Raw genomic sequence first — 22,133 nt, forward strand, 5'->3', positions numbered from 1 at the left:
CTTCAGCAAGGAAGCTGTAGCTTCCACAACTGTTCTGTAAGTTCTATCAACCACTGCGTCCAGTGCACCCCAAAACAGAGCCACTCCCAAAGCAGGAACACTAACAGCAGGATCCCATACCATCTGCCTCTAGTGTAGGCTCCAGACCCCCAACAGGACCCCCCCCCCCCATTCCCAGCAGCCCTTCTCCCATTAGGCTAGAATCTTCTTTCCAGGGGCCTTTCCTTTTCTCGTCCCTATTTCTGCCAGCACAAAAAGCAAAACAAGGACACTCAAGCAAAACCAAAATCTTGGTTGTAAACAGCGAGTGAACTGCGGGAGATTTTACAGAGAAGGTTGTAAACTCACAAGGCCTTTTAGCTGAGATTTCAAAATGGTAGCTAGCTAAATGCCATTTGGTCCCAGCTGGCTCACCTGAGCCTCCCTCCCATTCTCCAAGGGGTGTCCATAATTACTAGCACAGCCACCAGCAAATGGGGAATCTGAATCGCTCCTCTTTCAAAGATGAGAGAGGTGGGACCACAAAGATTAGATCCCAATGCCAGAGAAAAGGTTAGAAGTGGGGAAGGGGAGAGGGGAGACCTTCACCGTGGCGTGCAAGGACGTGGCGGGCTCACCCCATCCCGTATCTCGGCTATTATGCATTCCCAACTGGCTTGGCCAAAATCCAGGGAGACTCCAGGCTGGTGAGTCTGTGAATGTGAGGCAGAGATAAGCGACTCGGAGAGGGGGAACTCGCCCACAGTTATATATGGGCTGCAGTGCTGCTGGAGCAGGGAGCCAAGGGAATCTTCCATTTCCAAGACATTTCTGCACTCAGTCCTGCTCCCCAAGATTAAGAATTCTCTTTCTTGGCTTCCTCCCACTCTCTGAAAGGTAACTAAGCAGTTACCTTGAGAACATGAACAATCAGGGGGGTTGCAAGGATTTCTTTAATGTGTTAAAGACACATTGACCCTGGATACTTGTTTGTAATAAAACTGGGATAGTAGGAAGCTCCATTCTCTCCTTCATCCTGTGGCGTGCCCTTGACATGGGAGAGGCCAGTCTCCAACCCTGCCCTCAGCAGGGGATATGATTTGGGAGCTCAGAAAAAGGTATATTTCCTTACAGAAGAAGTCTGGGCCTCTGGGGAAGGGTGAATGCATTTGGACAAACAGAAATGAGAGGAAGGCCTTTCTAGAGAGGGAACAGCATGAGCAAAGCCTTGGAAGAGGGTGATGCTTGTCCTGGCAGTGAGATCGGCTGGGGACAGGCAAAGAAACATCTTATGGAAACTGATGGATCTAGGGCAGGGAGCTTACCCACTCCTTCAACAACTCCAGGGCATCCTTGAGTTTGTCCTAAGTACCCTCCAAAGAGAAGAATCCAGCAACATGGGGCCCTAGTAAAGTCTGAAGGAAAGGAATGTCTGCCCTGAGCCTTGCCCCAGGGTCAGACGCCTGGAAAAAATTCCTGGGATTATTCGGTGTTGTCTGAGATGGATTTGGAGCCACCCTGGCTGAAGGGAGAAGTGGCTTTGGACTGGGGCTGCCAGACCTGGTCTGTGGCAGGCTGTGGGCACTGTCATATATCAGAACTTCTGCCCTTGCTGTTTACCAGTCTAGACTTGCTTTCCTTTCTCATCTCTGTTCACTGAAATCCTTAAAAACCATTTCGTCCCTGAAGTTCTCCTGATCCCCTCATTCAGAATTAACCCACTGTCCTTTACGCTCCTTCAACAAGTCGCTGTGTTTCTATTTCCACATGTGCTTACCGGCCTTGTCTTACAAGAATCTCATTTCCCTCAAGATAAAAATGCCTGAATGTCAAGACCTGGGTCTTACACATCCTTTGACCCCGAGCACCCACACTTCCACGGCAGATACTCAGTAAATACATATTGAATTGAAGGCACAGACCCATAAGGAGCAATCTGGTACTGGCTGACATCCCGTATTCCTGTATCCATTCATTCACTTGTTCAAAAAGCACGTGAGGGCCCAAGATCTGGCAAGCTGGCTCTTCAGTCAATCAGCTGAGAAGTGAGTTTCAGTATCCAGGCTTCAGTATGAGGACTTCTTTTCAGGTCCAGGACATAGAACATTCCACAGGATCACTGGACCAAGACCTGACCACTGCAGGGTGGTTGGTAGAGCCTCCATCCCAATGCCCATATCTGTCCAGATGGAAAGTCACACCCTCAAGAAAACCCCCTGAGGGAGACAGATTGTCTGGGGTGTGGGTGAGGCCTCTCAAGGGCTCTGCCCAGCCCACACAGGGGAAGCCTAGATATGCCCATCACAGAAGAGGGCAGAGTGAAGATAACCCCTGCATCTTCAGGCACAGTACCCCCAGGATGCTGGGTGAGGGGCTGCTGGGTCAGGGCGGGGGAGGGCTCTAGGAAGTCTTCTCAGCAGTAGACATGACCATGGAGATGGGAGGATTCGCTGAAGGTCATGAGAAAAGTCTGCCCTGCTCAGAGATCAATACATGCAAATTCCTTGAGAAGCTGGTGTGTCCAGGAACTGCTCTGCCAGGGGGAGAAATAGGGGTGGAGGTGGGAGAGGGACAGGGTAGGTTACGGACAGCCATTTATCTCAGGCCTCTTATAGCTCCAAAATTACAGGATCCTAATCTGAACCTCCCCTGCCAATAACTTGAAAAACTTGTCTGGGACCAGGGACAATTGCAGAGAAAGTTGATGAGTGCATCAAATAATAAACCAAGAAGAAATCCTGAAGTCAAAACAAGGGATAAATTGTCCTTATCTCTCTAAGACATGCATCAAAGCAGCTAGCTGCTGTCTGCCCAGCCTGGGACTATGATAATGGTTTTTAATGGCCTGTAAACAATAGGAACAGCCTTTGTAATAAAGTTTAAGCAATTAATCCTTTAGGCTCCCTCTTTGCACCCTGTAGGGCTCCACTCCCCCTGCTCTGTGCCAGGGCAACATTCAGGGGTCTGAGAAGTGGAGGGATCCAGGCCCAAGACTCAATGCCTCTGAGTTCTCAGGTGGGGTTCAGAGGAAAATCAACCCTGTAGGGTGGCAGTGACAATCAAACCAGAGGGAGAGTCAAAGAAGATTGCCTCACACCAGGGAATTGGCATAAGAGGTAAACTTTGTCCTTACTGAGTGAGCTTACTCATTCATTCAGCAAACATTCAGGTACAACTATCACGGTGCGAGGTACCTGCAGAAGTGCAAAAGTATATAAAGAAAGTACCTGCCCCTGATGCACTTGTGGTCTGGGGAGCAGTCCTGAGAATCAGGTATATTCACAGACACCAATAATAAAGGTTAGCACAATAGGATTTGCAAAGTGCCCAGACCTCTCTTTCCATTTCTTTGCTTCTTCTTTCCTTGATGCACCATGTTCAGTGTCGGGGGACTGGGGCAGAGGTATTCAGAAGAAAGAGGAATCAGAAAGAAGAGAAAGAAAAGGAGACAAAAGAAAACAGAAGCCAGGCCCCTCCCTCCTGCCACTGTCCTCCCTACCCTCAGTCCCAGTTCTGGGAAAGAAGAGGACCCTTTGTCACTAGAGGCTCCCAGACAGGTACAGGTTACTAAGTCACAATTCACGTTCCTGCACCAACAAAGCGTATTTTTGCTGAATTGTGTAAAATTCTGGCCATCTGGATTTTTCTATTTGGGATACCAACTCCCAACACCTGACTCTTAGAAATGCTGTGTGTTTGTGTGTGTTTACATGCATGGCCTGTGTATGCATAAGTATGCGTGCACACCCACGTTGACAGTGATATAATGGAGGAAATTCAAAGGTTTTTCATCCATCATTCCAAAGTTAACAATCTCTCCTTTTGAAAACAATGATGAATACCTTGTTTTACATTTGTGTGGCCTCTCATTTTTCAGTTCTTCAATAAATATTATCTCACGTTCATGCCCCAAGCAACCTTGGGTGGTAACAAAGGATAAATACTGTTATCTCCATTTTAAATTGTTCCTCCTTTATTCTTTGTTTTCTACCCAGCAAGGGTTGAGCACCTACCATGGGCTCATACCATGAGTACCATGCAGGGCATGAAGTTTACAGGACAGAGCCAGACAAATGCAGGCCCTGCCTTCAACGGCTTCATAGTCAGGGAGGGGAAGAGATGGGACACGCACTCTGTCTCCAGACCTGGGACAGCTTCCAGAGATGATTGAGACAAACCCTAAAATATAAGTCTGATTTTGCCAGGTGGAAAAGAAAGAAGATTCCAGGGAGGTGGGCCAGTAAACTGTGCTCAGTTAAGAGTGAGCCCTCCGTTGTGTCCAGACCACGGGGTTAGCAGGGGTGAAGGGCGCAGCATGAGAAATGAGACTGGAGAGGTGGGCTGGGCCCAGACCATAGAGCCAAGAAAGCCTTGCCAAGGAGTTTGGACTTTGTCCTGTGGGCAATGAGGAAACCACAGAGAGTTTTAAGCAGAGGTAGGTGACGTGATCAGATTTATGTTTTAGCAAAATTATTCAGGATGTTGCGTGGAGAATGCACTGGGATAGGAGGAGACTGAGCAGACTCGAGACATTTCCAAAATAGAATCAACAGGACTGGTGTCCCACTGGGGTTCGGAGGGAAAGGGGGGTGTCAGAGACGGCTGTCTCACATGAGCTGGAGGGGGCCCTCATCCAAGACAGGAAACTAACAAGAAAGCAAGAGGCAGAGAAATTAAGTGCTTTGCCTAAGGTCACATAAATTACTTGATAGTAGACCCAAGCCAGGAATCTACAATTCTGGTAGAAACCTCTTGGTTTGCCATGTTAGCTTCAACCAACCAAACTTGGCCATCATCTGCCAGCCTGTTTCCTTGCTTCCTGCTTGTTTCCCGCAGGTTCCCTACGGAATTCTCCTGCAGAGATCACAAGCCCATCAAGGCAAAATTCCTTTGCCTGGCACAGTACTAGGCACTAAGTGGTATTAAATCAAACCCCAGGAGCTCCAGGGGCACATTAGGCATTGCCTTAATTATGCATGAGACTATTTCCTTCTTTAATCCTTAACAAACAGTATTTTTTAAATAATACCTAGTTCAAGTAATTCTTAGATGTTTGATTTTTACAGTCCAGGAAGCTTTTAACAACAACATCAGAGGGATCCCCATAATCTTGCCAACTTTTTTTTATTTTGCCAAAGAAGGACATCCTATAACCCAACTGCCGTCTACTACATTGTTTCTTAAAAGAAAGGACATTTAATACAAATCCCAAAAGTCAGAATAATACAATTTTAAGATTAAGATAATCCTTCAGATAAAATCAGAGTTCTTCAATCTTAGCACGGTTGACACTCTGGGCCAGATAAGGCTTTGCCGTGGGGTTCTGGGGTGGGGTGGGGGGGCTATCTTGTGCACGGAGGATGTTCTGCAGCACCCCTGGCAACTACTCATTATAAGCCAGAAGCACTGCCAAGTTGTGAAAACCAAAAAAAGTCTCCAGGCATTGCCAAATATCCCCAGGGGCAAAATCATCTTAGTTGAGAACCACTGAAATAAAGTAAGCCTTATTAAAAAATCTCGTAACACTATCCTTATATTTTAGACCGGTGCAAACTTCATCACAGACTGGCATCAGTCCATAAACCAGCTTTAAGGCACGAGAGGCATGGAGGTTAAGAAGATAGGATTTGTAATCAGACTTGACCTCAAATCCCAATTCTGCCTTTACTCACTGCCTGACCTCGAGCAAGTGCCTGCTCTAAGCTTTCCCTTCCTCCTCTACGGGATGAGGACAGCACCGTCCTTCCATCAGAGTTGGGAGGATTAAATGGAATCGAAGTAGCCCACTTAGCAACATGCCTGACACGTGATCGTTGGGATTAGTATGACAATTACTAATATTATTTCTACCACTATAGCATACAGCACATAGCAAAGTGTCTGGCACCTTAATGATGTCTACCCAGATTTAAGACTTTCTGGGTAAAGGGACCTTGTACATATTTTAATAGGTCTTCAATAAACATTTATTGAATGAATAAATGAATTCCCAATCACTCAGCTCTCACCAGTTCCTTTCCTCAATCCCACTGCATCTATGTCTTTTCCTCTCTTACCAGAACTTTCTCAAATCCTCCTCATAGGGATTAAACCCATAAAAGAAGTCTGGCCAGTCCAGAAGCCCTGCCCCAGGTTCTGTGGGTGGGAACTTTGTGTAACCCTCTAGGGACTAGTATCAACACACCACCCACCCACTACCTGGACTCTGAATAACACTCACCCCACCTGTGAGAGTGCAGCCTTGCTTAGGTCCACCATTAAAGTCACCCATTTCATCAACATCATCAGATTGCTGCTGTCCTCTTTAGATATTTAAACTGGAGGTGGGCCAGGGAGAGAAAAAGGAGGTGGCAATATCCTTGAACAAACGTAGCTATAAAAGGGTGTGGGAAACAAGGCGACCGACAAATTAAACAAGCAAACAACCTCAAAGGGAGGGGAGGTGAGGAGGCTCCAACAAAAGGGTCAGAGTTCTTGCTGCTTCCTTCGTCCCCACCAAGCCCACCTCCGCCTCAGCAGACAGAACACCCGTAGCTCTTACAAGGGAAAAATTACAAGGGAAAAACATTCCTCGTTATAAACCAGACATGGTCCTGGCTGAAGCCCAGTCAGCATAAATTTCTGGGGTTCATCTCACAAGTAAATTAACTACCTTCTGACAGTTTCCCGAAGGACAGAGTTTTCCAGCCGTCACAGGTCACAGGGAGAGGGCATTTGGCCCAAGCCCTCACTTTGTAGGTGGGAAGCTGAGGCTCCGAGAGAAAAAGGCACTTGCTCAGAATCACCCTGGTCAGTGTGCTCCAGTCAGAGGCAACACTGAGACAAATGCCTGAGGCTTCAGTTTTGGCACTGAGCTTCACTGGAGGCTCTAAAACATACCCAAAGGGGAACGCGTGTTATGAACTAAATCTCACCCTTCCTGAAAATACAGGTGATCACATTTGCAGCCTCAGAGGAGGAGAGGATTAACAAGTTCTCGGAAGGAGCCATTGATCGAGTCTCATGGCTTCTCCAACCATTTGGAAACTGTTAAGAGAATAAATCACCTTCCACAAGAGGATCCAGCAACTCCTTTCTCTGCCCCATCATGCATTATCTGTCTTCTCCAGGCTATTTAATACTATGACCAAAATACAAAGAAAAAGATAAAGACCATTTGGGGGTTGTGGTGGGTTGGGGTTTAGGGGTGCACATACATGCATAAAATGGGAGGAGAGAAAACACTAAGGTGGCCAAATGCCAGTAAATGGTGAATCTAAGCAAAGTACCTAGAGGTGTTCGTTGTACCATTCTTGCAACTCTTCAGCCGTGAGATTTTTCTAAGTAAAACTTTGAGGGAGAGGAGAGAAAGCACTAGATAATAAACTAAATTAGATTTTTTTTAATTATTTGGAAAGAATCAGAAATCATTCCTTTGACTTCACTCACTTTCTCTAAGGACTAACATCCTCAGAAAAAGTTGTAAGACATCCCAGAAACAAGAGGTGTAGGGCTCCAGACAAATATGCAATGCTGGTGCTCATCATGGCCAGTAGCTATGGCAACCTTGGGATACAAATCTTATTCCAAATATTTTGCCCTATTGGTGTTTTGGGTTCACAAAGTAACTAAAGTAACAACAGGCTGTGGCAAATGCCAGAATTTTTCCAGAAGAGTTCATCAGTTTTGCAATGCAGGCAGTTCCTCAATACAACCAAAAGCAGCTTAATGTCTATTAGGTATGGAAATTCTTTCACACAAATAAATTATTGACTCAAAATCCACACCTGACCCACAGTCTCGGTGTTCTCTATACGTAGTAGTATTCAATTTGGGCCAAATGGGATCCATAATCTGGCCCTAAAAATCTACCCTTGACCACTTATATAAGAGGCACACCAATAGCATGGCGTTCAAGGCATGGAGGTTTGAAAAAATGCGACCCGTTCAAGAAACTCCAAGGAATTCCTTATGGCTAAAGGGCTGAAGGCAGAATGAGAAGAAGAACATGAGGCTGGAAAGATAGGTAGAGGTCAGATTCAGGAGGGCCTGTATGCTGGACAAAAGGAATTAGTGTTTATCCTTTGGGCAACAAGGAATCACTGATGGGTATTAAGATGGGAGAAATATAATTGGATCATTCTGGCAGAGGATATGTGGATGGAGGGAACTCACAATTAGGGAGTCTAGTTAGAATGACAAAGACCTGAAACTAACTCAGTCAGAGTGGGAGTGAAGAACTGAGGACAAACTGGAGAGGGCTACTAAGGAGAGCAGACAGACAGTCCTTGGCAGGAAGAGGGCAGATGTCCTGAGACAGAGAAGAAGGAGTCCAAGATGACTTCCAGCTTGGCTGACTTGGCAGATGATGCTTCTGGTCATCTGGATGGGGAATCCAGGAGAAGGCTTGGGGGAGGAGGCTAGTGAGTTCTGTACACACTGAGGTTCCACCTGGATCTGTAAATATGGAGCTCCAGAGAAGTCCAGGTTGGATATATGCATTTGAGAGCAATGAGCGATATATATTATATGGTCATGGATGTCATGGGTGTGGATAAAGTCAACCAGAGAGAAACAGCAAAACAAGTATCAGGTAAAGAACAAAAACTCTGGGAGACAAAACTGTTAAGGGTAGACAAGGAAGAGAGGACCCCCAAGAACACTGAGGAGTGGCCTAAGAAGGAGAGACCTCAGCCTGATTTTAAGTGACCCACTGAAGTCCTCCATCTCCATAGCCTGGTCACACCATGCTGGAGTTGAGGAAAGTACAATGATGTATTAAAATAAACTCACTTCTTAACAACAGAAAGACAAACAACCAAATTACAACATGGGCAAAGGATTTGAATAGACATTTCTCCAGAAAAAATATGCAAATGGTCAATGAGCCCATGAAAAGATACACAGCATCATTAATCTTTAGAGAAATGCAAATCAAAACCACAATGAGATACCACTTCATATCCACTAGGCTGGTTATAATCATAAAGATAATCACAAGTGTCAGCAAGGATGTGGAGAATTTGGACCCTCATACATTGCTGGTAGGAATGTAAAATGGTATGGAAAAATAGTTTGGCAGTTCCTCAAAAAATCAAATATAGAGTTAATATATGACCCAGCAATTCCACTCCTTAGGCATATACCCAAAAGAACTGAAAACATATGTCCACACAAAGACTTGCACTTGAATGTTCATATTAGCATTATTCATAATAGCCAAAAAGTGGAAGTAACCCAAATGTCTATCAACTGTTGAATGGATAAATAAAATGGGATATATCCACACGATGGAATATTATTCCACCATAAAAAGGAACAAGGTACTGACATATGCCACGATATCACTACATGCTGAAAACAGGCCAAGTCAAAGAATCCAGACTCAAAAGGATGCATATATTGTCTGCTTCCATGTATATGAAATATTCAAAACAGGGAGGCCCACAGACATAGAAAGCAGATTCGTGGTTGTCAGGACCTGGGGGAAGGGCGTAGGAGGAGTGAGTGCTTATTGGGAACAAGATTTCTTTATGGGGTGATGAAATGTTCTGGAATTAGAAAGTGGTAATGTTTGCACAACATCATGAATATACTAAAAGCCACTCAATTGTATACTTTAAAATACTAAAAGCCAATATTTGAACATTGACTGGCTATTAATATTTTTAAGGAATTATGTTATACTTTTTTGAGGTACAAAAACAGCATGGTTCTGTTTTTTGGGGTTTTTTTTAATCTTTACCATTTAAATAAATAATTTTTCGATAAGATACTAAAAACCAGTGAGTTGTACATGTTTAAATGTTGAGCTTTACGAAACGTGAATTTTATCTCAATTATAAAAAAAATTTTAGACAGTACACTTACTTTACAAAGTTACCCATAGCCAAAAGGAGCTGGGTGAGCAATTTCTCCAGCTCGCCCTGATATTCTGACTGAACAAGCCAAAACTCCAGATATTCTAATTAAAGACACCAAAGATCATGCTTCTCAAAGGACTCCTAAATGTCTTAAAAGGTCCACAGCTTGGGGGTGGTTGGCTCTACTGATGAGTAGAGATGGTGCGGGAACTTTGTGATGATGGCTGCACACGCCCTGGTCAGGCTGCCTCACTTCTAAGACCCCAACATGCAACGGTGACAGGGCGACAAGCAACCATGATAGGACCTACAGAGAGACAGCAACCAGGCAGGACCTGGGCATAGTTACCCAACAAAGACAGAAAGGAGAAATGATTTCTGGGCCCAAGGTACCCACAAGCCCCAGAATGGCAACCTCCCGGTTCCTGCCCTGTATTCAACACCTACAACCCCTGCACTGTGTTCAAGCCGACCTCACAAGACAGCATTCCAGGCCGTTTGAGTGTCAGCATTCACCGCATGGATAGCCGCTTTCTGTCCACACAGAGCCTTGGGCAGTTGCTCTCAATCTCTCTGGGCTTTCAACACAAGTGACTTTGAAATCAGCACAACTTACATGGTTGACACCCAGCTCAGCACCGTCAGCTGCAGTCATCAAGGCTTGAAGAAACCGAGTGAGGGACAGGAGATGGATCCGGCTTTTATCGGAGAGCTCAGAGCCTCCAGGGAGCAGAACCTGGAGGTGGGGCTCCGGGATTCCACAGAACTCCCCAATGATAATTTCTTCTCTCTACTTCCCTCTCCAATGATGTACTTCCCTCTCTTTTTGCTCCCCTTCTCCCACCGAACTCCCAGGGCAACCCTGGATAATAAATCAACAGGATGAAAATGCTTTGAGGTGGCACCACACCACTCCAGAGAGACCATTGGAGCAGCGAGGCAGATCTGGAGTGAAAAGCAAAACCTCTGGCCTGTTCTAGCCATTGGGTAAGCAACCCCTCCTCCATGCCCCCCTGCTCCTGCCTGCCCCAGCGGGAAACAATGAAACCAGGTCTTCCCTTGGGGTTCTGACCACCTCGTGGGGAGACTGTGATGGCCCTTTGGTTGCCATGCTTACTGTGATGTCATTCCTTTTATCATTCCATCTAGGTGGACTTTTTTCCTTTTCTCCAAAGGACATCCTCCTATCCGATGCCTGGGAACCCACTAGGAGCTCCAGCCCTTGTCTTATCTAGATCTGGGAAACTGACACTGTCCAGGGACCTCAGAAGACTCTACAGCCCTAATAGAAGCAGGGAGGAGTGAGAAGCGGCTCCCAGGACACAGAGACGCTTTCCTCCCAAGCTGTTCAATCTCTCCCTCATTAAAGCAGAACAAGCAGAGCACAGATTTCGCCAGTTCTCAGAAATGCAAACAGAAGAGAGCTGTGTGTTAAGGTCCTATCAGCTTTACTTAACTGGGCAGAAGGAAATCACTTCTTAAATAAAATAAAGGCAAAGAAGAATAAGGATGAAGGAAAAGGTGTACGAATCACACATTTTATCACGCACAGAGGAATGCAAAGGAAGAAGGAAAAATAGTTCCTAAATGACTACTTTCCGCGCTATCTAGCCATGAAGCTCTAGGGGTCGATGTCAGTGAAAGGCATTCCTTTGGGTTACTGGGTGCGGGTACTGGAGACCTAGTCCCAGGCTTTAAGGAACTAATAACAAGATCACTGTTCACAATCACAACATCTACACAGGCGCAGTCAAAAGAATTTTGCTCCACTGGAAAGAAAAAATGAAACTCTGAAAGACCAGGCAGTTTGTCCACAGCCACGAGGCTCAGTCTACAATCTGGGGCAAAGAGCAAAGGTGCAGGCGTGGGCAGGCCTTGTCCCACGTCCTCAAGTGAACACAACATAGCCTGCTACTTGCTTTCTCCTCCTCTGTCCTCCCCTCTGGGATCCGCCGGACTTCTGCCGGGCACTGATGGAAGGTGGCAGGTAGTGGCTCCAGCTCCAGCTGCTGCAGCCCCACCAGGGGAGTGGTGGCCATGTGCCGTCCCAAAGGGCAGGAGGGCCCAGGGAAGGCTGTCCTTGCAGCCAGCTCACCCTCTGCGGTCAAGTTAACTTTTATGTAATAGGACCACTCCTGGAACATCATTGTGAAGACACAGCACCCTGTAGAAAACAGTGGTCCTTTAGCACTGGAAACATCCAGACTGACTAAATTAAAATGGTGATTGCTGTTGGTGTCAGCAGTGCTGTTATTTTCAGCCAAAACTTAACCCACAGAACTGGCCTTATCTTTCTAAATATATAACATGTCTCTTGTTTTAAAAAAAAATTACCCATCATAAATATATGCTTTTTTATGTATTTTTTATTGAGTCAGTTTACAATGTGTCAATTTCTAGTGTACAGCATAGTATGTCAGTCATATAGGAACATACATATATTCGTTTTCATATTCTCTTTCACCATAAGTTACTACAAGATACTGAATATAGTTCCCTGTGCTATACAGTATGAACTTGTTGTTTATGTTTTTGATCTTAAGCAGGAAAAATATCTGATCCCCATTTTATGAATGAAGAAACCAAGGCAAAGAAAAGGGAAAGTTCATCCCAGGTGACATTGACATACAAAACTGAGATTTTTATCTCAAGCACTCCCTTTGGGGAATCCTTGGTGACAGCAGAGGCGCTCAGCGATTTGGGTGGAAGCCACATTACCAGGCCACCAAACAAGCCACTACTGTTAGTTCTTTTGTGCTTAGTGGGGCTGGGGGGGTGGGTGGCCAGGGGAGAGGGGAGAAAGGTCCCCACGAGAGCCCAAGCACTTACTCCCAGAGAGGCTGCTGATACAGTTCGGGGGCCAGATGTTAGGCTTGATAACACTGTCCTTCTTAACAAGCCAGCCTGCCTTTCACCTGTCCTGAGGTAGGTGTCCAGATGCCCTACTTTTCCGTGTAGCCCTGCTCCTCTGGGAACAGAGGCCCGAACAGATTGCTTTGCGCTCGCACAGGTAAGAAGCTCTGCCATCTAAAACCAGGCCAGCAAGTACACACAGGAAACAGTCACTGGATGGTGGCTTGGCCGGTTTTAATAGCAAAACCTGTCCTTTAGGACCCATACCTGTGAGAGAAGGCCCTGCAGAAATTGCAGTTTGGATCAAAGAAAGCCAGCCCTGATCACCCCACCAAGGGCGGAAGGATGTGAACTCCGAGCTGAAAAGCAGGAGTTGTGGAAGCAGACAGACCAGGGCCTGAATCTCAGAGCCATTCACTCAACACATGGACTTGAGTGTTTATTTGCTCTTGGTTCTCCTTGCTCATAAAATGGGGATAAAATATCTAACTCTGAGAAATTATGAAAATGCCAGCACATAACAGACACATCAAAGATGGTAGCTACGATTATCGGTTTGCCAAACGGAGCAGTGTGTCTGTGCTCAGCCACCCACACATTTTCCCTGATCCGCTTCTGACCTACGTCCTGCACTGGCAACAGAACTGAGCCAGAGGGTGAAGCCTTCAGCCGCAGGACTGATCTCTCACCCTCACCAAACTGACTGACCCCTACAGGGTTCACAGCCTTGTCCTGATTAGAACCACTCATTTGTTTGAATTTTTTATTTCTGCATGCACTCTTTATGAGTTTCTTTATGCATGTGTATATATAATTTATTCAAATGCATTTTATCATTTATACCATGTTCCTGTACTCCCTTCCGCATCAGCGCCTCCATCCCTGACCCTGCTTTCCCCCGGTGGCCCAGGTTAACATTTTTGTCTGTATCCTTCCACATTTTTCCTCATACCCATGTAATCTTACACACACACACACACACACACACACACACACACACACACAAATAGTGAGGGGTTTTAGGGGGTGGTTATTGTTTGTTTAACAATAGAATTATATATTATACACACTCATCTCCCTCCTGTTCATTCTGCCATACTTTGCCAAAAGCCCTTTTTAATGGTTCTGTAATGATCCATGGTATGAAGGTACCATTGCTTTGGACCACTTCCCTACTAATGGGTATTCACAGAGTTTTAATTCTTGGTTACTACAAATAAAAGAGCAATAAACTTCTTCTACATACGGACCAAGATCATTTTCTAACCAGACAAAATGCCCAGCTCCAGGATGTGAAATTCACCCATGTTGATGAGCTCCCAACACTGTCACTTCATCCTTAAAAGTCCCCTTTAGAAAAGGACCCTGCTGGTCTTAGACATGCAAATCCCAGGTGTGGGTCTGGCCTCCAACCCCACCGTTCTTCCAGGCACTTACTGTGTCAATTCTGCAGGTCTTAATTTTCCCAGCTGCAAAGTAAAATATAACTGCCCAGTGGTGCAGGGTTGGAGAGTGCTTTTGAGAAGGTTTTTATTTTTATGAGGGAGCAGTGTGTGAAGTGCTATTTTTGCTGTTTTTCTATAGGATGCTGTTTCTAGCTGCTTATTTTGGGGGTCAGGGAAGAGAGGGCAAGCCAAAACTAACAGTTTCAATTAAACTCTAAGACCTCTGTAGAAAGTTACTGGGGCTGCGCAAGGAAGCCTTTCTCTCTGCATTCCTGAGGCATCTTGCACTGCTGTTGTTTATACCCCAAAGTCAGGACTAGATGGAGAGACCTGACTCCTCACTTGCCGGGCTTTGTCACATTCTGAAGAGGCACAGCTGTAACTGAAGTTATGAGAGGAATGATCCAGTGAGCAAATTTTGGAAAAATCAGTGATCTCACTGATGTTTGATTTTTCACTCAAAATTCCCTTAAGCTCTAAATTTCATCCAATACAAGGTGTGAGGTTGGGGGCCGGGTGGGAGAGGAGTGTACTTCTTATGCAGGGGGTGTAGTAATTAATATTTCCTGTTCTTGAAAAAAAGAGAAGACACTGGTGGGTGGAGAAATTCCCAAACCTTCCCTTTCAGGTAGCAGTTCTAAAAGTCTTTCAAGAACCTCTGTGAAAAGAAGCAGTTGTAGCAACTCGAGTAAATTTGCCTTACTACCATATGGCTTATAACACATGAGAGGGGAGTAATAGGAATGATAAAATCAACAGAATTTGTATAATGTTATTCCGCTTTAAAACTCAAATCACCAATGTTCATAGCAGCACTGTTTACAATATCCAAGACATGGAAACAACTTAAATGTCCAACAGCAGATGACTGGATAAAGAAGATGTGGTATATTTATATAATGGAATACTACTTAGCCATAAAAAAGAATGGAATAATGCCATCTGCAGCAACATGGATAGACCTAGAGATGATCATACTAAGTGAAGTAAGTCAGAGAAAGACAAATATCATATGATATCACTTATATGTGGAATCTAAAAAAAATATGATATAAATTCTATTTACAAACTAAAAACAGACTCACAGACATAGAAAACAAACTATGGTTACCAAAGGGGAAAGGGCAGGGAGGAATAAATTAGGGGTTGGGAATTTACAGACACACATTACTATATATATTAAAACAAACAAACAAACAAGGACCTACTGTATAGCACAGGGCACTATATTCAATATTTTATTATAACATATAATGGAAAAGAACCTGAAAAGAAAAAAATATATATGTATGTCTATGTATAACTGAATTACTTTGCTATACACCTGGAACTAATGTCATAAATCAATTACTCTTCAATAAAAAAATTTTCTAAAACTCCAATCAAACCTGATTTTGGAAGTTTTCTTCATCAAAATCAAGCAGATGATGGGCACCCCTACTCTGGATGAGCTCTTGGCAGCACCTACTGAATATCCTGTGACCTAGCCGTCCCACTGTCATGTACCAGCATGTTCCTCCCAGCACAACTCAGAGTAAGTTCCAAACCAGAAACTGCCACATGGTCATCAGGAGTAGACCAGGGAGAGAAATCATGGTGCACTCACGTGATGGGATACTACACCGCACCCAGCATGTACACCCTAGAGCTACAGCAGCACTATGGAGGATCCTCACTGTGGTGATGGGGGAAATACACACTGAAGTGCACCTTCAAGAAGATTCCGCTGCGTGGGTTTAGAATCGGGATAGTCACCCTCGGTAGGGCAGGGTAGGAGGTGTGATAGTAACTGGAAGGGGCACAGGTGGGCTTCTGTCCCATTGTTTCTTAATCTGGACATTGATGACACAAGTAAGTACAACTTGTCAGAATTTACTGAGCTGAACAAATGTGCATTTTTCTGTATGTATGTGATACTTCTAGTTTTTAAATTTTTAAAAATAAGACATGGAACAAAAATAAAGGTGATTAAGAGAAGAATAATCAGGTGGACAAGGCTCTTGGAGCCAGATTATATCTGGTGTGTCTTTACAGGAGCTCACCTGTCCATGCAAATACTGGTTAGCTAAGCGTGGCGCAAGAGGTTTCTGTGAGAAGAAATGAAAGGGACAACAGAGAAACTGGCACTTTCTATGGAAAAGAGAGGTTTCACAAAGTCTAGAAGTGCAGCCTCCACCCTGGTAATTAATCCAATGCACTATCCATTATAGATGGACCCAGGTTTGCTTTAAAAACATTTGGGGTTTTTGGTTTTTTGCTTTTCTTCCCTTTAAAAAAAATGTTTGGAATGAGGGGAAAGGGCCTCATGGAAATCAAATCTGTTTTTACAGATAAGAGACTGGAAAGAAAATCTGATCAATGGTGACAAAGTGGAAGCCAGTGATGGAAAGAGATTCTCTACATGGCTCTAATACCACAGGCAAACGTGGTTTCCGTGTGGGGTTAGATAATAACAGCTAACACGTGGGCAGGGTTTACGTATGCTAGGCATTGCTCTCAGTGCTCACATACATTAAGTCATCCATTCCCCCTTTGTGAGGCAGGGATTGATATAACCCCCACTTTGCAGGCTGAGACTGAGGCCCAGAGAGGTTAAGAAACTTGCCCAAAGTCACACAGCTAATAAGTGACAGAACTAGGCAATCTGGCTAAAGATCTGCCTCCTTAACCATTATACCATATTGCTTCCAATAAGGATTTATTAAGCCCCTATTATGTGCTGGGCGCTATACTTGACAAGAGAGGTACTAACACACAGAAAACACTGATTCATGAGTTACAGGGTTAGTCCATGCACTGGTGAGCATCACACAAGCATCCAGAGGTCTCATTCCAGAATGACAACTTAGAAAACACTCTCCAAACACCTGGATATAAGTTTTCAATGACTAAAAAGTCGTGCTCATTTTCTCAGTAAATTGTAACAATAAACATTTCTCAACACTATTCTACTCAGTAAATTATAAGGATAAACATTCCTTGACACTCCACCCACCCCTGGGTCATGAGACTCAAGAAAACTCTTTCCATTTTGATTTGGGGGAAAAGCAACCTGTAAACACATTTGTTTACTTTTCCTGAATTGACCTCTTGTGTTAAAAGGATTGCTCACCGCTTTATCTGGCAGGCTTGAATAAAGGGGCTCTCAAAAGGTCAGAGAGACTCAAGTGCCCAGGTTATTAAAAAACTGAAGAAAGGCAAAGCATGATTACTACATTTATGACACTTTTTTTTTTTTTTTTTTTTTTTTTTTTTTTGATGGCTGCTTAGAGTTTATTTTCTACTTGGTGCAAGGCACAGGGTTATGAAGTGTCAGAAAGGCTCTCATGTGGCTTGGATAGTAAAGAGCGGGGTTCTCTCAACTTCCTTTTTGCTGTTTTGCTGTTTTGATATTAAAGAACCCAACCGTTTCTGTTGGCTGTAGCCTGCTTAGTCTCAGGGAGGGGAGGGAAGAGGAGGGGGAGGGCTCTTGTGAGCCTAGCGCCTTGGAAGGAAGCCTGGCAGCTGGTCGCGGCCACTCAGGACGAGGACCCGGAGTTGGTTTTGCCAGGCTGGCTGCCACGCTGCTGCTTCCCCATGGCTTCCGGAGCCAGGTCACAGGTGATCGTGCTAGTGGAGGTCTGGGGTGATTCCGAGTTCTCTGCGGACTCCAACACTGTGGCCATGAATGTGAGGAGTGGACATCCCGAAAAAGAAGCTAGCCCACCAGTGTCCCGAGTCGGCTTTGTGGAGACCCAGGGGGTGGGGGATGGCGTCCCCAGGGTACTCCGCACTTCCGCACTTCCACAGGAGCTGTTCCTGGAAGTGGAGCCCAGGCCGCACCGGTCGTAGTCATGGGTGGCCACGAGCGAGACGCTGGAGGGGACGGCTGCCATGATCTTGCTAATGGGCTGGTGGAAACCTCGGCGGCGACCCCTCGGGGGCCTCGGCGCACAATCACAGGTGGCGGGGACGGGGACGCGAGGCCACGGAACCCATTTGCAGAAGCGATCACGAGCTACAGCTCCACGACCCAGACGCGCACATTTATGACACATTTTAAATGCTCACACTTCAACAAATTCACACTTTCTACATACACACACACAAACTTAAATACAATGTAAAATAATTATGATCTCAAGAGAATTACAGGATCTGTCCTTTTCAGTATTAATTCAGAGTGCCCCACGGACATGTATGGTCCAGGCAGACTATACATTTGATGCCTTGAAATGAACATCTTGTAAACTACGTGTACAATCTCATGCAGAGATAATGTCAAAGTTTCCTCTGAGTCCTCCATGAATGGGAGACCCAAGTTTAATCAGCTCCCACTACCACCCTCACTCCCTTGATAAGCCTTTCTTAAGAGAAGAATAAAAGAGTGATCCCAGTGGTAAGGAACAATGAAGGCCTAGCTGGGAACCAGTGATAGAGAAGAAATGAGGTTCACAGAGCTGGAAAAAATGTGGGTGACAACTCTGGGACACGGCCACCTAAAGACCCAGGCTAGCCAGGTGTAGGATATTTATGACCCCTGGAGGTCAAGTTCAGGAGGTCAGCTAAGGCTACGAGGGGGAGGCAGGAACACAACCACCTGCCTCTTTGCCCATGACCTAGATCCGACCCAGGCCTCAGGTGCTACACTCATGCCCCTGGCCCTCCTTTGCTGGCCTCTCTACAAGTGCAGCGGAGCCGTCCTAAACACATATGAATCTTCTAATATGTGCTTTCTTCTCCCACATCCACCTCATTTCCCAGGAGTCAATTAGATGTTTTTAGGGAGTTGAAGATGGCGCCAACTGTGACATGACATCCTATGCTACTTTCCAGAATAGTGTGAGGTCCAGTTCTAAGATTTGGGTGCAAAAAGGTACAAAAGCTCCTCAAACCCAAAGATGAGACAGTGCAGAAAGCTGGTTAAAAACCATTTTCCAATGTCTGTTTATTTCTCTGCTAAAATCTCTCCACTGTGTGAGTTGCCAAGAAAAGTGAAGGCTCATGTTCTGAAGCAAGGAAGGTTCTCTTTCCACATGACACCTGCAGAAGATGGAAAATGTGATAGCCTCTGTATATCATAGGATACCAGCTCCTGGTAAGAGGACACCCTAATTCCTGCCAGTGCAGCACCCAGGGAGAGGCAGCTTTTCCATTCTTCTCCTCTTGCTGAAGGGGCCCTAGAAAGGCCATCAGGGCCTTCTCCAAGGACAAGGTTCTCCCCAGCCCCCACGAGGCCTACTGCTCACTATCCCTTTTCTTCAGCCAAGTAGCAGAGTTTTAACATAATTTCTGGAGCTCTATGCTTGAAGACACACCTAAGAAGAGGCCTGTGGACCATGTGCTAAGTTCACTGGCTCCTATTCAAACTACAGAAAGCTAAGTATAACTTTGAAACATCCTCTCTAAACCCCTCCCCTACGTCCAGTCAAGGCAAACACAAATTGATTCTATTTTCTCAAAACACCATCCCCTTCAGATGGCTTTGTTTATCTTCATTAGCCTTTCTCGATGATGAATGGGGCCAAGGGTTCAACACCCAATGTTACATCCAGAGAGACAAGGTCTATGGGAAGATGTAAAACTGAAAGAGGTGGTGAATCCATGAGCAATTCCCCAGATATCCTGGAGTCAACTGGCTTTCTCAAACAAACCCCACCCTAACTCCCCAGTGGGAATAGTATATACTTCCTGAACACTGACTCTGGCTCAGCTCCTGTCCTAAGAGCTTCACGTGGGTTAATTCATTTAATCCTCACACCAACCCTGTGGAGGAGATGCCAAAGGCAAAAGAGAGAGCTGGGATTTGAACCCAGAAGTCTGATTCCCTAACCCAGGATCACATGAGAACCACAACATATTTCTCTACTTAAGGATTACAGACGGTACTCTTAAGAAAAGCATTTACCTAAATGTGTTGTGAGAGTTCATTTACTTCTTTATCTCCCTGACGTATAAACTGCTAGTTGCCCCTCAGTAGTCATTCTCCCTTCTCCCTTTTTGTACTGATCTCCACTCCCAAGGTTTACCTACATACCAGGTGATCTGCTCTGGACTACATTTCCCAGCATCCCTTGCAGCTGGATGTGGCCATATGACTAAGTTCCAGCCAATGGGCTATGAATGGAAGCCCTTTAACGACAAGCTGCTTACCTTAGATTTCACCTCCTGCTTCCCATAGTTTGAAAGACAGACATAAAGATGAGAAATGGTAAAAAGCAAAACAAAACAAAACCTATGTCCAAGGATGACTTCATGGACTTACCTTGCCAGTCTGGTGTGATCCCTCTGGGACTTATATGAAAGAAATAAGCCTGTCTAATTTGGCCATTCTACTTGGGAATCTGTTATAGCAGCTTATCCGTTTATGCTAGATTCAGTGCCCTAAGGCCCAAAGCCTGTCTTACTCTATTCAGCATCCCCAAAACCCTCTCTTAGTGTTGGAACATAGTAGTTGCTCAGCAAATATTTGTTGGATGAATAAAAACACCATTATGTAAACCAGGTGGTCCTGGGACCAGATGTACCCAAGCTCAGGAGATGACCCTTATCCAGGTAGGTACAATGTCTCCCTTGCTTTCCTGGCAAATAGGAGCTCAGGCCAGAGAGTCTATATTTTGGGAAGTGTTTGTAACAAGGGAGGAGTAAACTTTTGTTGCATCTTTGTCAGCTCTCGGCTGAGACAATGGGTTTTATGCTTAACCGCATGTTAGCTGAGGTTACCGCTTATCTCACAATAATGATGAGCTCAATTTGAGCACTTACTACAGGCCAGGTACTGTACTAAGCACTTCCCACACATTACCGCGTTCGTTTTCATTTAATCCTCACAACAACTCTACAAGGTAGGAACTTTTATTATCCCCAGATGAGCAAACCAGGTTCAAAAAGAAGTAACTTGCCCTGGCCACATGGCTAATAAGCGACAAAGATCAGAGTCAAACCCAAGTTGTTTGAGCCCTAAACTTATTCTCTTCTTACTCACTGTGCTCTCCTGCCTCTCCTCATGTGTGACAGGCTTGTGTTCCCTGCTATGTTGGGAGGGCGGGGCTGTTCTGTGCTTATCTGAATAGATGCCTAGTGCACAAAGCTTCTAGTGTGGCCGTGACACTTTTCCTCTGTGCATGGTTGATGAGAGGCTGCACACACCCACCAGGCTACAGCAGGGCAGAGGGCAAACAGCCTTGGCCCCAGGGTCTACCGAACTCCCTCTTGCTTTCTCCTGCTCCCTGGGCTGCCCTCACTGCCCTCTGACCTCTGCATCCCACTGCCCATGCTGTTGCCATCCAGAGCCTGTGCCTTTCCCCTCAGTTGCCTCTCCTGGATTTACCCTCCTGCTTGCCTCCTCTTGCCAGGTCTTTCAACTCTCCTCCCTGAAGCCACAGGGTACAGATCTGCCCATCTAGCCTGGTTAACAGTGTGGTCCAAGTTTCACATCCCACCTTCACCCCAACTTTGTCCTCACAGCCATTCTTCCAGCTCCTTCCTCCTCATGCCTTAGACTCAGCAGAGTCTGCAGCCAGGGAGGGAGGCACCAATCAGGCTTTATCCCAGGTGTTGCAAACCTAGGGCCTATGCTTCAAATATGGCCTCAGAGAACGTTTTGTTGGTTGTACTATGCTTTTTGATGACTGAATTAACTATATCAAAAGTTATTAGAGTTTATATACACATTCAGATTTCAAGCCTCTCTTAAAAAAATCAAGAGTCTTGGCAACAATGGGCCTTCCTTCCCACGTGGCAAATGGCTGGAGTTGAATTTGGATATCCCACTGGGTGGACATGAACTTCCAGTTTACCACAGTCCCCTCCATTCCCTGTTCTACTTTTCCCTTCCAGACACCCCTTCATTCATTGACACAGCCTCTCTGGCCCATGCGGGCATTTGTGTTTGCAGTGCCTGCTGCGATGGCCCCATTTTGCTGATGAGCAAAGTGAGAGAGGGTGGAGAGAGATTATTCTTCCAGGTCTCAAAGTTGAGTTCCTCAGCAAATCCATGGTTGGCTATCATTAGATAATGTTTATTGAGTTCCTG

At 45.3% G+C, this 22,133-nt stretch overlaps 1 protein-coding gene and 1 long non-coding RNA gene across 2 annotated transcripts in view; both read right to left on the reverse strand.

Annotated features, from left to right (window-relative positions):
- The window catches only part of LOC116664340, a 32,521-nt gene extending 12,194 nt beyond the window's left edge, over window positions 1-20,327 (reverse strand). The window contains exons 1-2 of the long non-coding RNA XR_004320818.1: window positions 17,886-20,327; window positions 3,643-3,651 (exon numbers count right to left, since the gene is read on the reverse strand). This is a non-coding gene — a long non-coding RNA (uncharacterized LOC116664340). The remainder of the gene's footprint in view (window positions 1-3,642; window positions 3,652-17,885) is intronic.
- The window catches only part of DPF3 (double PHD fingers 3), a 248,393-nt gene that overhangs the window by 192,018 nt on the left and 34,242 nt on the right, over window positions 1-22,133 (reverse strand).

This window comes from Camelus ferus, chromosome 6 (assembly GCF_009834535.1).
Source record: "Camelus ferus isolate YT-003-E chromosome 6, BCGSAC_Cfer_1.0, whole genome shotgun sequence".
In the NCBI taxonomy this organism is placed as follows: domain Eukaryota; kingdom Metazoa; phylum Chordata; class Mammalia; order Artiodactyla; family Camelidae; genus Camelus; species Camelus ferus.